This window comes from Schistocerca nitens, chromosome 4, assembly GCF_023898315.1.
Source record: "Schistocerca nitens isolate TAMUIC-IGC-003100 chromosome 4, iqSchNite1.1, whole genome shotgun sequence".
NCBI lineage: Eukaryota > Metazoa > Arthropoda > Insecta > Orthoptera > Acrididae > Schistocerca > Schistocerca nitens.
The window spans coordinates 389081480-389095933 of NC_064617.1; the positions used below are offsets into that span (position 1 = coordinate 389081480).

The window sequence follows — 14454 nt, forward strand, 5'->3', positions numbered from 1 at the left end:
CAGTGACAGTCAAACTATATTATAGTGTGGCATCTCAAAAGTTTCTGGGCATTATATTGGTGACAAGTTAAACTGGTCCTCGCATATTCTAGATCTTTATAAAAGCCTAAGTGTAGCAATTTATGCCCTGCATGTAATTACCCCTGTTGGTGGTATAAATGCCATCAAAGCAGCTTACTTTGGCTATTTTCACTCGATCATGTCATATGGTATAATTTTTTGGGGTAATCAACCTTTAGCCAAAAAGATCTTTACTGCACAAAAGAGAACAATTAGAATCAGGAGCTGTGTAGTGAATCCAAATAAGTTCTTAAGCAATAAAAGCCTGGGTAAAGATGGTCTTCATTTAAATTTATTTATTTATTTATTTAGCCATCCGTGGACATTTTAAAATGTATGGATGTTGTCAGTTGCATACATTCGTATATTTATACGGTTTGTTGTTACATGTAGTTAAACATGGTGACATGTAAGTTATTTACAATCATTTTTGCTCCTTATCAAAATATTGTGAAACAAAAGCTATTTACAATCATTTTGTACTATGGAATTCACATATAGTGTAAAAGCAGTGTTCCTGCAAAAAGAATTTAAGATTTTGCCTAAATCGGTACATCTATCTGCTTCTTTTATTTTCTGTGGCAGTTTATTATACAGTTTTACACCTTCATACAAGAAGCTATTTTGAGTCTTATGTTTATTCTTCCTGTCTAGGTGAAGACAGTGAGTTGTTCTTGTACTATAGTTATGAAAACTGCTATTTGTGCTATAATTTTCTATATTTTTCTTGATGTACACTATGGTTTGGAATATAAGTTCACAAGGAACAGTTAGAATTTCTAACATTTTGAAAATTTCTCTGCAGTGGGCCTGCTTACTGCTTTTTGTTATAATTCTTACTGCTCTCTTTTTGCATTTTAAATAATGTTTGTAAATTCTGAGTACTGTTTCCTCAGAAAATAATACCATAACTGAGTACTGAATGAACATAACTAAAGTATACAGTTCTCAAACATTCACTACTGCATGCGGATATAAGGACTCTAAGTGCATAACATGTTGGGGTTTTTAGGCTAGGCAGTAGTGTGAGGTGTCCTGATGAACACTCACCAGTCGACGTGCAGGCAGGGAAATCAGGACACACTCAGTATAAAGACACTTCAGCTATCAAGATATTAGCAGGAAATTTTCAGAGTGCTCAGAATAAAGTTCCAGAATTTACTGCCCTCCAGGAAGTGTGTGGCGTGCAAATTATACTCGGGACTGAGAACTGGCTGAATCCTAAGATAGGAAGTTCTGAAATATTTAGTGAGGGTTGGAACGTGTATCAGAAAGACAGATTAGACACCGTAGGAGGTGGTGTCTTCGTTGCAGCTGACAAAAATATTGTGTCTACTGAGGTCAAAGTAGAATGTGATTGTGTAGTTATCTGGACAAGTTTAACAGGGCTAGGGGAAAAAAGTTAATTGTGGGGTGTTATTACTGGCCACCAGGTTCCACCATGACATTTCTAGAATCATTCAAAGGGAGTCTACATTCTGTATCGCAGAAGTACCCGGATCATGCTATACAAGTCGGAGGCGACTTCAACCTACCTAGTATAGACAGGGATGTCTATGGATTCATTACAGGTGGTACAGACAAGCTGTCGTGTGAATTACTTTTGAACACATTATCCAAAAACTGTCTTGAGCAGCTAAATCGACAGCCATCTTGTAATGGAAATATTTTAGATCTGGTAGCCACGAACAGACCAGACCTCATCGACGGTGTCAGTGTTGAGACACAATGTTGCCATTACGTCTATGGTTATGAAAGTTAGAAAGTCGGTCAAGAAGGGTAGGAGAGTATTCTTACGAGAAAGAGCAGATAAGCAGTTGTTAGCATCCCACTTAGTAAATGAATTGACTTCATTTACTTCTGGTACGATGGACGTGGAAGAATTATGGGCAAATTTTAAACATATTGTAAATCACACATTGGACAAGTATGTGCCAAAAAAGTGGGTTATGGACGGAAAAGACCCACCGTGGTTTAACAGCACAATTCAGAGAATGCTTAGGAAGCAAAGGCAGTTGCACTTGCGGTACAAGAAAGATTGGGAGAATGAGGACAGGCAAAAGTTAGTAGAGATTTGTGCTGCTGTAAAAAGAGCAATGGGCGAAGCATTCAACCACTACCACCATCATACCTTAGCAAAAGATCTTGCTGAAAACCCAAGGAAATTCTGGTCTTACGTAAAATTGGTAAACGGCTCGAAGTCTTCCATCCAGTCACTCAGTGATCAGTCTGGCCTGGTAATGGAAGACAGTAAAACAAAAGCTGAAATTTTAAATTTAGCAGTTGAGAAATCTTTCACGCAGGAGGATTGTACAAACATACCGCCATTTGAGTCTTGTACAGATTCCCGTATGGAGGACATAGTGATAGACATCCCTGGGGTTGTGAAGCAGCTGAATGGGTTGAAAATAAATAAATCACCAGGTCCTGATGGGATTCCAATTCGGTTTTACAGAGAGTACTCTACTGCATTGGCTCCTTACTTAGTTTGCATTTATCACAAATCTTTTGCCCAACGTAAAGTCCCGAGCCACTGGAAAAAAGCGCAGGTGACACTTGTATATAAGAAGGGCAGAGGGACGGATCCTCAAAATTACAGACCAATATCCTTAACATCGGTTTGTTGCAGGAATCTCGAACATATTCTCAGTTCGAATATAATGAATTTCCTTGAGACAGAGAAGTTGCTGTCCATTCATCAGCACGGCTTTAGAAAGCATCGCTCCTGCGAAACGCCCTTTTTTAACATGATATCTTGCGAACCATGGATGAAGGTTATCAGACAGATGCCATATTCCTTGACTTCTGGAAAGCATTTGACTCGGTGCCCCACTGTAGACTCCTAACTAAGGTACGAGCATATGGGATTGGTTCCCAAGTATGTGAGTGGCTCGAAGACTTTTTAAGTAATAGAACCCAGTACATTGTCCTCGATGGTGAGTGTTCATCGGAGGTGAGGGTATCATCTGGAGTGCCCCAGGGAAGTGTGGTAGGTCCGCTGTTTTCTGTCTACATAAATGATTTTATGGATAGGGTGGATAGCAATGTGCGGCTGTTTGCTGATGATGCTGTGGTGTACGGGAAGGTGTCGTCATTGAGTGACTATAGGAGGATACAAGATGACTTGGACAGGATTTGTGACTGGTGTAAAGAATGGCAGCTAACTCTAAATATAGATAAATATAAATTAATGCAGATGAATAGGAAAAACAATCCTGTAATGTCTGAATACTCCATTAGTAGTGTAGCGCTTGACACAGTCAACTCAATTAAATATTTGGGCGTAACATTGCAGAGCGATATGAAGTGGGACAAGCATGTAATGGCAGTTGTGGGGAAGGCGGATAGTCGTCTTCGGTTCATTGGTAGAATTTTGGGAAGATGTGGTTCATCTGTAAAGGAGACCGCTTATAAAACACTAATATGACCTAGTCTTGAGTACTGCTCGAGTGTTTGGGATCCCTATTAGGTCGTATTGAGGGAGGATATAGAAGCAATTCAGAGGTGGGCTACTAGATATGTTACTGGTAGGTTTGATCATCATGCGAGTGTTATGGAAATGCTTCAGGAACTCGGGTGGGAGTCTATGGATGAAAGGAGGCATTCTTTTTGTGAATCACTACTGAGGAAATTTAGAGAAGCAGCATTTGAGGCTGACTGCAGTACAATTTTACTGCCACCAACTTACATTTCGCAGAAAGACTACAAAGATAAGATAAGAGAGATTAGGGCTCGTACAGAGAAATATAGGCAGTCATTTTTCCCTTGTACTGCTTGGGAGTGGAACTGGGAGAGAAGATGCTAGTTGTTGTATGAGGTACCCTCTGCCACGCACCATATGGTGGATTGCGGAGTATGTATGTAGATGTATATATCTTTTTCAAGAGTTTCATAGCATGTTCATTCCACTTCATTTGGCTGTCAATGTGCAACCCTAAGAATGTTATCTAGTTTCAAATTTAAGGGACTCTGTTTTCTGTTCATTCTAAAGCATACTGTATTTGTTTTCTTTGCATTGAGAGTTACTTTGTTTTCCTGAGACCATTTGTGAACATCCCTCAGCACTTCAGTAGAATTTTCCAACATTTGTGCTGTTGCCTTACTGGTGATTTCTATGTTGCTGTCATCTGCAAACAATATCTTCTCTCCATGGGTGATATGTTGTGGGAAATCATTTATATACACCAGAAATAATACAGGGCCTAGTACACTTCCTTGAGGGACCCCAATATTGACATATTGTGGATCAGATATATGTTTCTTAATGTACTTTGATGCACTGGAGACATGTGTGATCTCTACTGACTGTACTCTGTTTTCTAGATATGAACAAAACCATTTGAGAACCACTCCCCTTACTCCTAGTGCCTCTAATTTATGCAACAACTTCTGGTGGTCAACTGTATCAAATGCCTTAGACAGATCTAGGAAAAGGCCAGATTGGGATCAAAAATTCTCAGTAAAATGTTCGCTGATACTTGTAAAATTCTGAATAATGGGAGAAACATAAGGAATGATGGGGATGAGAAACAGTGTTTGGCAACTAAAATGGCAAGACCAAAATGGTACCCAAGAAAGAATATGCTGCTTGAAACCATAAATAAGAAAGAATGTTTCTACATAATGCACTGGAATATAAATGGTCTAAGTGCTGACTTTCAAAACAAATGTCGTAAAATGGACGAATTACAAATTATTCTTTCAGAGTGTTAAAAGATCAAAGTTATTTTCCTCAATGAACATTGCCTTTCATGTGACAATATTAAAATTCTTAACAAAATTGAAAATTTTGAAGCAGCAAACAGCTTTTGTAGACATGAGAAATCATGTGGAGGCTCTTGCATACTTACTCGTTCTGATACAAAATATGTAATAAGAAATGATTTTAATCATTTGAATGAAGATAGTATATTTGAGAGCTACTGTATCGAGTTAAGGGACCTAAATATCATAGTAGTTTCTATTTACAGAGTACCAGAGAAAGCTGCGATTGAAGCTTTTCTGGCCAAATTTCAGTGCCTCCTTTAAAATATAAACAAAGAAAAAGAAAAAAAAGGCTTTAATAGCTGCTGACTTCAACATTAATATCCTAGGTGAAAGCAATGATGTGTCTAAATTCACTGACATAGTAAAAAGTTTTTGCTTCAAAGTAAACTTTAAGCAAGCCACTAGGGTAAATGCACAGTCAGCCACCTGTATTGATAATATCCTAACCAGCTATGTATTTGAAGATGTCCATAAATTTTGCTTAGATCTAGGAATCTCTGACCACTCTGCATTATTCATTCATGTAACAGAAGCTCTATGAAAAGGAACTGTATTTAGAAATAAGTTAAGAGAGGTTGAATGGCCTTATGACAGCTGTGTTTCAAGCAGTAGTAACTTTGACAAATTTTTAAGCAGTTTTCTTGGGGTGTTTGATGAAACTTTTCCACTTGGAACCACATGTAAAAAATCACAGGTAAAATTAAATGAATAACTCTGGGTATAAAAATTTCTAGTACTAGGAAGAGGTAACTACATAATGAACTGAAATATAATATTGTACTGAATATGTTAGATGTTATAAAGCTTCCTTCAAAAAAGTTGTAAAAGCAGCCAAACAAATGGCAAACAATAAGTTCATTTCACAACATAAAAGTAAAACAAAGGCAGAGCAGTCTGTTGTCAAATCAGAGTTAGGTGTTAGAATTAATAGAAATGAAATATCTAGGAATAAAGTAAACGATAGCCTTATTGTAAATGATAAGTAAGTGATAGCCAGCTCAAATATCTGAGTGTTTAAATGAATTCTTCATAAATGTGCCAAAGTCAGATGTTGATGTAGTTGAGTGTCAGAGATAAGTAAACCCCTATGGACTCAAGCAAGGAGCCGAATATCTCACAGATTTTAAAAAAAAGTCTCAATGAAGCATGTGGAAAATATTATATTATATTTAAAAAATAAAAACTCAGCTGGGTGGGATGGGATACCGACTAAAGTGATTAAAGCGGTGTACCACATAATTGTACCTCCACTAACTAAAATAATTAATCAATCTTTTGAACAGGGATGCTTTCCTGATGTGTTGAAGTATGCTGAAGTCAGACCTCTGTTCAAGAAAGGGTTGAGGGAAGCAATGGGAAACTATCAACCTATTCCTATTCTTCCAATCTTATCTAAAGTGTTTGAGAATGTAGCTGCAAACAAGGTACAAAATTTTATTGTAAAAATGATATTATTATAAATAATCAATTTGGATTCCAACCAGGAAAAAACACCATGGATGCAGTAAATAACTTTACTGAAAAGATATGAAAGCACTGGACCAGAGAAGTAAAGTTGCTGGTATTTTCTGTGATCTTACTGAAGCCTTCAACTCTGTAAACCATGCCTTGCTTATCTATAAATTAGATAAATATGGGATTAAGGGTAATACTCTCAAATGGCTTACATCGTACCTGCAGAACAGAAAACAAAGGGTAACTGTCACTTCAATTGTGGTGAATTATTTTTTGAAGTGGAGTACTGTATCACAAGGCATGCCTCAAGGCTCCATTTTGGGGTCAATCTTGTTCCTACTCTATGTAAATGACTTATCCACAAATATCAATTCCCTATCAGTTCTGTTTGCAGACGATACTTCTGTTTTAATTGAAAAGGGTGATGCAAAAAAAAAAAAATTCCAAGCTTCATTGTGAGCACACTGGATACCCTAGAAAACTCGCTCCAGTTAAATGGGTTGAAACAGAACATTGCAAAAACCCATATGGTACATTTACAAACCAAATACTCAAAATGTGCAGAGCTTAAAAAAAAAAAAAACAATGCAATAATAAACTTATGGAAGAAGCTGACACTGTCAAATTCCTAGGACTAAATGTGGACAAGAACTTGAACTGGAACACACATATTGACTCCTTATCAAATAAACTAAGCAGTTTTGCATTTGAAACGCACATACTTGCAAATTCTACTGACAATGAGTACATGAAAAATAGCATACCATAGTTATTTTTAATCAGTCATTTGGTACAGTATAATTTTCTGGGGAAGTTCAAGTAGAGTATCTTGTATACTGAAACTTCAGAAAAAAATTATCAGATAAATGTGTCCTGCACAGAAAACAGAATCTTGTCACCCATTATTTTGACAACTGCAAACCCTAACTGTATCCTCCATATAAATTTATGAAATTATTATCTCCCTACACAGCAGGCAAAAATTATTTGAGGAAAATCATTTTACCCACATATACAACACAAGAAATAAAAATAATTTATGCTTCCCACACACAAATTGAAATTATATGATCGGGCTCCACAGTATATGAGGATGACAACATGTAACAAATTAATGGTCAAAAATATATTTAATGTTAAGCCGGAGATCCTAAAATAAGGGTACATCAGATTCTGGAGGAGAAATGCTACTATTCGATAGAAGAATTTTTAGAGGATGACATGATAACTTGAGCTAGGGTAATTTACTGTTAAATTTTTAGATACTGTTTTTATTATTGTATTATTATTTCTGTCTTTTGTGTATATAAAACAATACTGTATTATTATTATGATGCTGTGTTTAAACATCAGCTTTCTATGTTTACACTAAATTTCACCAAACGTTTGACGTGTCTCCTGTACCTGAATCAAATGATTATGTATGTTATGAGACTAATAAACCACAATCCACAGTCCACAATGTTCATCCAAGATATTCTGGCACAAACCTGTTCTGTAAGCTCCAAATATTAACCACCACATGTCAGTAGTTATTTTCTTTGATTATTTTTGTCTTGAATAACCATTCTCTCTTTACATCCAATAATGCATACCAAGATCACAATACAAGGTCTAAAAATGATTTACACAGAGATCTAAAACAGCTAAGTATCATACAAAAAGGTGTTCATTATTCTGCCACAAAACTCTTCAATTATCTTCCATCTGACATCAAAGACCACATTAATTCCCCACCTACATTTAAAATCAAATTATGAAAATACTTTATAGATAAGGCCTTCTACTCTCTGGGTGAGTACCTGCAGAGTGACTGTCTTTGTAATTTTTTATTATATTTCCTATTTATATTCTAGTCTCTGTTGATATTACGTTAGCTGTCATTTGTCTTCACTGCCTGAGATGATCAATGTATAAATTTTCTTTTTTCTTTAGCAAAAGTTATCTTCAGTAGTTTACGCATTTTTTATTTGAACTGTATCTATTTAACTGTAGTTCACCTATGAAGCTTATATCACCAGATTGCTACATTATTGTCTTTGTACTTATGTTTATTGTATATCTCCAAAGATGTAAACTTGACTCATTCCACATCCTTGTGATTCATCACTATATAGATTCATGGAATTTCAAATAAAGAAGTAAATAATAAATAAATAACTGTGGTTTGAAGAGTATAGACGTAGATGTAGAACATAGGTTTACTATGGAGACAGAAACTTTGAGATCAGACAATGCAACTTTCAAAAATTGGAAGACAATTAAAGAGTACTTTTCCAAAGGAGACTGTTTACAAAACACTTGTACATTCTATCTTAGAATATTTCTCAAGTGTAGGTGGTGACAAGTTTGTTTAACCTGTCAAGAGTGACACGCAGATATCTGTGCAGAGATGGGCCTTACCTGTCTCCTAGATGGGATTTGAGACTTCAGTGTTGAAATGTCAAAAAGTCAATAAGTCCCATATATAAGTGCTCTCACCACCAAGCCAATATATACTTCGAGCTAAACATACTTGTACTGGCATTTACTAGTGGGAACTTGTTACTTTTCATAAAGCTCATGGAAGTAGTGAGAATGGGGTTTGTCACTTAGGAAGAAAAGACAGCATCAGCACCGAGCGAGGTGGCGCAGTGGTTAGCACACTGGACTCGCATTCGGGAGGACGACGGTTCAATCCCGCGTCCGGCTATCCTGATTTAGGTTTTCCGTGATTTCCCTAAATCGCTCCAGGCAAATGCCGTGATGGTTCCTTTCAAAGGGCACGGCCGACTTCCTTCCCCATCCGCCCCTAATCCGATGAGACCGATGACCTCGCTGTCTGGTCTCCTCCCCCCAAAAACCAACCAACCAACCAACAGCATCAGCTTCCAAACTGCCATGGAAGTACTACTTGAATATGTAATGAGCTTGTTTAGTTTATCTGCTGGAATACCTATCACAGAGTAGAAACATGATACACTCACAGCAGAGTCATCTATCAGTGCCTTCAGTAGACAAATCACACACATATAATACATGCCAGTGTCAGCCCACACCTGCCTATTTGGACAAATCAGAAAAATACCATGACGTCAACCAGAGGGGCTACATTTTGTGAAGAGGAAGGAGGGAATGCCTATTGTAAAGGTGATCCACTGGAAGTCTAGCCACAGAACATATCTTTCAACTGTGAGATAAAGCAGAGATTTAAGCCATCAGAACATACAATGCTTCATGTATCTATTGTAAAGAGTTAAGTTATAAACACATCTTATATCCAGCAGGGCAGCACCAGGATGGAATAAGGTAATAACCAAGTCAGACACTGGCTAATGGACTGCTTGGTCAGCAGCTATGCAACCATGTCTATGATGACCTGCCACAAATGCTGATGCTGGGCCAGCCTGCAAGGGCTATTGAAGCCTGTTTGTGACAACTGCGTCAGTGCCCCATTTCAGACTATTTGGAATGAGACACTAATATTGCTGTTACTGTGAAATCAGAACAGAGAAGGAGCCAAACCAGCTCATCACCATTGAAGAGCAGGGAAGTTATGTGATATTATGATGTTCAGTGCCATGCCAGTGACATGGACGCATCTGTCTCTGGTGAGACATGAACTGCTGATTGCCACCTAAGCATCTGGGCTACGGTGAAACCCCACACTTTACAACTGTTCCAGGAGTATGACTTGAGGGTGGAGCCATCTCTTCCCTTACCGAGTTTGCTCTTAAATTGGTTGACAGTATTTAAAACTCTTAAAACACAGTTGCGCCTGTTACTGTGTCCTGTGACACACATATCAGGGAAACAATGGGTCCTGGGAGCAGATGCATTCTCATACAGGATAAGCAAAATTCTGCCACACACTCAACTGCATATGGGTCTAAAACACTGAATTCATTTCAAATTAGCTATTCAAAAATTGAAAATAAAAGCAAATTACTATCAGATATACTGAACAGAAATTCCAACTCATTCCAAATATATCTCTATGGTGTAAAATGTTACCTTGTTACCAATCATACAGTGACAGTTACAATTTTTGGCATACATAGTGGTATTTCGCAGCAAGTAACACAAAGATTACAATAGTGGACACTGTTTCTTAGCTCTTATAATTATCAAAATACACTACAGAGCAACTGTGAAACATACAAATTTGGAGCTCTTTCCTGACTTCCAGTGGGTCCAGAACTAGAAACTGACAAACAAGAACTATAATGAAACTTCCTGGCAGATTAAAACTGTGTGCCGGGCCGAGACTCAAACTCGGGACCTTTGCCTTTTGCGGGCAAGAGCACTTGCCTGCGAAAGGCAAAGGTCCCGAGTTCGAGTCTCGGTCCGGCACACAGTTTTAATCTGCCAGGAAGTTTCATATCATTGCATACTCCGCTGCAGGGTGAAAATCTCATTCCAAGAACTATAATGTTTCCAGCTTAATAATGTTCTTGGATGGTGTGGGATGGTTATCCTATTATGATCCAAATTATTGCAAACTTTATATTGTTTGTGGGGTGGCATGAGTCAAACATAGAAGAATTCAAAGTATTCTCCTTTATACTCAGAAAGAAAACACATGTGAATGTCAACATGAAGTTTTACTTTATGTGTGCTGATGTCCAGATTTCTCTTCCTGCTGGCCCAATGTGCCTAGCTCATATCCTCATTCAGCATTACCATTTCTACATTGTGCCTGCCTCCACTCTGTTGTTGCTATGGACATTGCTTCATCTGCAGACTTCAGCTCCAGACTACTACTATGTGATTTCCTGTGACAACCTCTGAATCTTCTGTACTGGAAAGAGCTGGAACAGGATACAGTCAGCCTTGTGAGGCTAAATGAGTAGTTTATTGAGGAAATAGACCATGAAACTGACATGCAAGTCACCAAAGTGGTGTCAAATTGAAAAACTTTTACCAGGCTGGGTTTTACATAACATTTATTTAGTGACCATAAGGTGGTTATTGCATTAATGACTTAAAGGGATGTTGAGACAGTATCAGTGGCTTAAGAAGTGATGTTAAGAAAGGTAATAAGATATTTCTTCTTCAGTAGTGTGATAGGAAACATGTTACAAATTATGTGAGCAGTCAACATCAAATACTCATCTCCAAGGAATGCAATATGGAGCATCAATAGATAAAATTCTTGAATATTATATAGTATACTTGAGAAATATGTGTGCCGAGCAACGCACAGAGGCATGCAAAAGACTCTCCATGATTTGAGAGCAATGTTAGGAAGTTGTTACAAAAAGTGATGGAGCTTTGTCAAAGATTTAAATGAAGATAAAAGCTTTGTTGACAAACAGAATCTGAACAAAGACAAAACGGATTTTAGGACAGCAATAAAAGAAGAGGTCAGAGAATTCACAGGCAAAATTTTGCTTGTTTATCTGGTGAAAAACATAAAAATGTTTGGCCTGACAGAGTCACTAAAATGGTCAAAATCATATAGGCCTATACAGTCACTTAGTGATCATAATGGCACTGAAATGGAAAGTGAAAAAAGCTGAAAATGTGAATCTCATCTCCTGAAGTAGTTTCACTGTGGAAGACTGTAATTTATAGAATCAGTTAAAATCGCTCTGCAGAGTGGATCTTGGGTAGGATACCAATATGATTGTACGCCAATAATTCAAAAGAACTTGCTTGGCTTCCAGCCATACTTTCCTTTAGGTGAGTGGAGCAACAAATTATTACAAACGGTCAGAGAAGGGATCATTTGAGCTTTCAGGAAGAATCAATGCAGAAATATGTGCAGTTACAAGCCTATATTTCTCACATCAGTCTGTTTTAGAATTATAAATATGTTTTATGTTAGCATATAATGATCTTTTTGGAGATTGAAAATCTTCTCTGTAGAAATAACATGGATTCCACAAATAGCAAACTTGTAAAATTTAACTTGCTCTTTTTACAGAATAAAAATCCACTTCAGTGGTTTTTTCTTCTATAAACAAGATCCTCAGTCGTGGATGTTCACCTCATCAAATATTTTGTCAACTCACGCTGTTCATCAATGACATCAAAATGAGCAGGCATAGCAGCTGATTTTAGATCACCACAATGACCACTTGACTTGACTTATTAATTTTGTAACAAAGTGTTGGGTTTATTTCTATTTTTCTCTTAAGCTTGCACTTTTTTTTATCTACATCTACAACTGTACCCTGCTAGCTACCTGATGGTGTGTGGCAGACAGTACTTCTGCTACCACTATCTGATACCACATTCCCTGTTCCATTTGTGAATGGTGGTGTGTGGTAGACTGATTCCTGAGGAAAGGTGTGTATATATACTCTACAGATATTTCATGCAACTGGCTGTGAAAATGACGTCACTGCCATCTAGCAGAACTCATTGGAATCATCCTCACAAAATATAAATTAAAGACCCCTACCATGTTCTTCTGTCTGTATGAGAAGGTTAATTTTAGGAACTACTGTTGGGATTTTTATATGGTATTCATTAATGGACAAACTGAATCAGAAGGTAGGATTCTGGGCACAGGAGATAGTTTTAAGGGCACCCAACTGCAGGGTCAGCTCAGTGTGAGCTACTGCTACTTGGAGGCCACTACTGACTCCTAAACAACCTGTGATGCGGGAGGTATCAGATATTAAGCTGATAAGGACAGACTTTTTGATACAGAGTTAATGTTTATGGAGAGTGAAGGGAAATGCAAGGAACGGTCACAGACAAAATGTAGCTCACGCAATATTGGTACTGCAGTTGAGTGGGCCTGCTGGTGTGGTGGCTCACAGCACACGCATTTGCCACAAGATGTCACCACAAATGCCAGTTAAATATGAAACAGCTAACATTTGTGCCTCCAGAGACTTTCTTGGCACGCACAACTTATTTAAGTTAAATGTGAGTGATGATATTCAGTTCCCCTAACATTGTTCTTTGAATTTTAATCATAACTCTATACAGTGGCCTGTAAACAAAATTATCACTATGCCAGACAAGTCATCCAGCCATAGATACTTCGTGCTACCCATGTGAAGCTGGGGCAGGTGGCTAGTTTATATATATTGTAAACAGTGACGGCTGTATCACGTTTCCTTTGGGTACTACTGAAATTATCTTTACATCTGTCAGTTTTGCTCCATTAAGAGTGACGTTTTGAGCTCTCTCTGCAGGGGAGTGTTGAATCCAGTCACAAATCTAGCATGACACTTGGATACATTAAACGACAGTGTGGAACTGTATCAGATGGCTCCGTGTAGTCAAGGACCACGGCATTAACCTGAGTGCCATTATTTATAGCGCACTGGATCTCATGGAGGTACAGAATGAGCTGAGTTTTGCAAGATCTCTGTTTGCGGAGTCCGTGTTGACTTTTATTGACGAGATTTTTGTTTTTCAAAATTGTCATAATATGTGAGTGTAAAACATGTTCCATAATTATAGAACAAATCGATGTCAGCGATATGTCTACAGTTATGTGCTTCTGTTCTACAGCCTTCTATGGAAACGGGAATGAACTGTGCATTTTCGCCGTCGCTAGGTGGGCCCTATGCTTCAGTCCTCCAGTGGACTAGGATAAACTGCTCCTAGAAGAAGAACAAGTTCTTTCATATAATCTCCATAGAGTATTACAGTCTCTCTCTCATCTTGTCCACATTCCTTTCCACTACTAAGTGACTGTATTTGCTTTTCTATTTTGCAGTCACTTACCTCAATATCTGCCATTTCAGCACTCGTATGATGATTGGAAGGGGGGACTGTATTATGATCATCCATACTGAAATATTTTCGCAAGACCAGATTCAGTATTTCGACCTTCCTCTGTCATTCTCCATTTCAGTGCCAGCATGGTCACTAAGTGACTGAATAAATGATTTCCGTCTGCTTACTGATTTGTAAGACTGGAAATTCTTAGGGTTTCTGGTCAGATTGACAGGCAAAATTTTACCTTCAGACACCGAACGCTCCTCTCATTGTTCTCCTTACGCTCATTTTCACTTCGTCTGGCTCTTGTTTGACAGCTAGGTTTGACTGCTCTTAAATCTGAGATGAACCTTTCTTTGTTTATGAAGCAACTTTCTAACAAGTCTATTAAATCATGCCGAATCCTTCCTATCCTTTAAGACCAAGCTCAAAACATTTTTCTGGGGCATGTTGAAAGATGCTTTTCTACCGGGTGGTCAAAAAGTCAGTATAAATTTGAAAACTGAA

General features: G+C 37.8%; 1 protein-coding gene and 1 long non-coding RNA gene across 2 annotated transcripts in view; one reads left to right on the top strand and one right to left on the bottom strand.

The window, feature by feature from the left end:
- LOC126251551 (echinoderm microtubule-associated protein-like CG42247) overlaps nt 1-14454 on the bottom strand; it is a 569483-nt gene that overhangs the window by 52068 nt on the left and 502961 nt on the right. The gene's annotated exons all lie outside the window — the stretch shown is intronic.
- The window catches only part of LOC126251552 (uncharacterized), a 46893-nt gene that overhangs the window by 29193 nt on the left and 3246 nt on the right, over nt 1-14454 (top strand). Inside the window, exon 6 of the long non-coding RNA XR_007545755.1 lies at nt 6111-6251. This is a non-coding gene — a long non-coding RNA (uncharacterized LOC126251552). The remainder of the gene's footprint in view (nt 1-6110; nt 6252-14454) is intronic.